Raw genomic sequence first — 3,779 nt, 5'->3', positions numbered from 1 at the left:
GTGGATTTAGGATCCAAAACCAGGTCTGTCTGATCCAGAATTCTTTATCCAATTGCTTCCTGAATATCTACTCACTTGAAAGGCTTACAAATGCCTCCCACTTCATTTTTCCAAAACTGACCTAGAAACTAACTTCCTCCACAAAAAGTGCTCTTCTTTTTCAGTGTTCTTTTATGGGGAATGATGGCACTACCACCAAATGCATTCCCAAGCCAGAAACCTGTGGCTTGTTCTTGATTTATCCTATGTCATACTCTAGCAAAATTAAGTCAATATTTGGGTTAAATGTTTTGTTTCAAAGTGCTTATAAGTCACATCAGTAGATATATACATGAAATTCTTACTTATATCATGACCATAGAGCTTGCCTCTGTCCTTTTCTATGATCTGTCCCTCTGAGAGTATTTCAGAGTCGTCTTTTTAAAGGAGTTCCAATCCTGCTCCATTCAATCCACTCTCTCTATAAAAGCTAGAGTAGTCATCTTAGAATTCATAGGATTGTTTCACTTTGCACCTTGCATTTTTTCAATAATTCCGTTGCTCTTATATCAGTGTAAGGAATGGAAGAATCTAATGAAAAGAGTGACCTTCCGTAAAAATCAGAGCTTTACATTCAATTTAAATTTATTTATCTTCATTTATGTTTTTTTCACTTAATTTTCACATCCCTGACTCTTTGAGCAAGTAATTTCAGAAGCGATGCTTTTTGTGTGTGTCATACTCAGTGTCTGGTTCTTTAAAACAACAACAACAACAACTTGGTGTGAGTAGAGTGTGTATTAAGTAGGATCTGGGTAGAAACCATCTATGTTCTTCTTAAGAAACTCTCAGGATAAAAAAATGCCCATTTCCTACACTCTCCACTGAAAAAGAGGCCATAAATTTTATCAAGATGAACATGTTAAATTACTCAGTAATAAGAAGTAAATAATAAAGTTGGTATAAGGAGGTAAGATCCTCTGTGTGTGGGGGGGGGGTCTGCATGTGTGTTAACATGCAGAAGATGCACAGGTAGGGCTGCTTTATCCAAACCACAATTATAAACCATCATACCTATTTGCCTATTTATTTGTCTATCCACACCTACAAGATGAGCTCCTTGAAGGCAGAAACTTAGTCCTAGGCTCTTTTATATGAAAATATCTGACACACCATGTGTTCTCAATAAAGGTTTCATACACATTCACACTTTATTAGGAACCCCTTCTTGATGTCATTATCCTTAACTTTTCTTTTTTTCCTTCTCTATCTAGTTTAGATTCCAAGATATGTTAATGCAGCCATTGTCTTGTTTATCCTAAACTCAACGTGTTCTAAACCGTACAGTCTCTCTTACATACTCAGTTGAAAAAATAAGGACTCTAATGACTCTTAATGAAAATAGCCCTGTATTTTGGGGAAGTTAGAGATAATGACTGCACAAGATAGACTGATACTACTGTTGATGAATGAAGACATACACCACCATAGTTGTCTACTTTCAGCTTCTCCAATGCATCACATTTCTCCTTGTCTCTTCTACCTGTGCTTTCTCTTTATTCTTTGCCTGGCAGTTCCAGTTTAGGTTCAACTAAAAATTCCCTCCAATATTTATTTTTCAGTCCTGTATATTACATTAGTATCACTCCTATACATTCTCATTGCACAATGGACCTTTCATTGTAGGACATATCACAACTCTAATAAAATGACTGGTTGTATACTCGGTTGTTTAGTGTTGGTTTCTCCATTATATATCATCAAAGATCAGGCTCATGCCTACTTTGTTTACCATTGCATTCCTATCATTTACAAGCTCATAGATTGTAATAGGCATTTAATAAATGTTTGTTGAATAAAAGAGTTGAATGGAATGAGGTCTTTTAAAAGATTTGTTTGTTTGTTTGCTTGCTTATGTTAGTCACCATACAGTACATCATTAGTTTTTGATGAAATGAATTAGTTTTAATGAATGAATAAAATCCTTTTTGTTTGGTGAGCATCTACCTGGATTTGTAACTCTGCATAATCAGAGAGAAAATTATGGAGAGTCATGGAAAAAGACTTATTTTCTCCACAATGAGGTGATAGTTGTTTCTCCACTTATTCTTCAGAACCTTTCTTTAACTTAAATATTTCTAAGTTAATTTTTCCTTTTTAGAGATGCAAAAACTGATTTCTAGAACATTGAAAGTACTTTGTTAGAGCACAAAGGAAGGGATGAGCAGAATAGGGAACATTCCAAATGGTCAGCCACTAGGCATTGAAAGTAGACGTCCTTGTGGATCTGATGGGAGGCCATCTGTGGGGTTCTGTTGGAAAGATGAGACTTATCCTGGCTGGCTTGGTATGATTTTCAGATATGTGTGTGCCTTGTGTTAGACATTTGTCCCAAACACATAGATTAGCAGCCTGTAGCCTGAAAAATTGACTAAATACTGAGTTAATGATGATTATCCACTGAGGGAAGACGGACAGAACTACCAAGCAAGAATGAACATTTAAGTGAATATCTGAGAAGACAGGCCTCTTCACACCTGGAGAGATGCAGCCCTAGGCAGAAATATCTCCAGGGTTTTGTTATATCAGGCTAGAAGCTGATGTTTTTCAATCCAAATAGCTATTTATCGATTTTCCACTATGAAGTACCCTCAGCCAGGTATTCAGAGGAGAATGAAACAGTCGCTGCACATGTGATTTTAGGAGTTCTATAACTGGGCTGACACATGGTAGATGACTTTGCCAGACTTTCTTTGTCAAATTAATGATAAAGCTAGATCAAGACCCCACTGAGGTTCAGGTATTCTAACATCATGGATTCCAAAATTTCCAATCCACCACTAATATGAGCTGAGGTGTAAGTTTCTAACCTGGGAAATTGTTAATTTGGTTGAATCCTTGTTCATGTCCCACACTGACTTGAAGCGTTAGAACCTGAAGGCCTATCGGTCCTCTGGGCTCATGAACTTCTGTTCTAACCTGTCTTTAATCCCTGGAGATGACAAGGGAAATAAATTTGCACTCCACTCTTCCAGGCTCGATGTTGGTCTTGCCTACTGTGGTCGTGGTCTATGTTTTTCCTTTATGTCCCTTTATATGTCTTTACTAATCCTGGAACTGCTTCTTTTGTTCTTTGGTCTGTTTTTCACCTGCTGTGTTTCTGCACACTCTGATCAGCATCTTGCCTTTGCAAAGCAGTTCCGGGACCAGGATCTGCAAGGTATAAGCCCTTGGTGAGCATACAGAACTATTAGGGAGTAATGGAGTAGAGATGATGAGAAAAGGAGCTGGTGAGGAGGAAAGAGGCAGGTGGGGAAAGAAGGGGCTCCGAGAAAGAAGAAAGGACAAGATTTGAATTCTACAGATAGATTATAAAGCTGACACTCATGCAAAAAGAATGGTGTGAAAGAGAGGTGTCTATTAGGAGCTTAATTCTGAGCCCCTCCCACTTATATTCCTAAGATGTTTCTATGATTTTTCTAAAGATCGGAAATGCTATGGATGTATAAACAAACAAACAAACAAACATCAGTGGTCATGATAGATATAGAATTGGCCATTCCAGACTGGGGCCAGACACAAGGTTATCTTGTATGTGTAAGCATGGGTTTATATTTGTGGATGCATTTATGAATGAGTGTCCTGTTGTCCTTTGGGATGATGTGGGCAAACACCAAGATATCCACCCACCTTGTATACCATAGCAAGACACAAATCCAAAATGAAGTCAAACAGTTGTTTTTGGAATAGGTTATAAAATAGTCCTTTTGTGACCCATGAACCAAACATGGATATTCTTT

Source organism: Mustela nigripes, chromosome 1, assembly GCF_022355385.1.
Source record: "Mustela nigripes isolate SB6536 chromosome 1, MUSNIG.SB6536, whole genome shotgun sequence".
NCBI classification, from domain to species: domain Eukaryota; kingdom Metazoa; phylum Chordata; class Mammalia; order Carnivora; family Mustelidae; genus Mustela; species Mustela nigripes.
Note: the sequence above shows the minus strand (reverse complement) of the source record.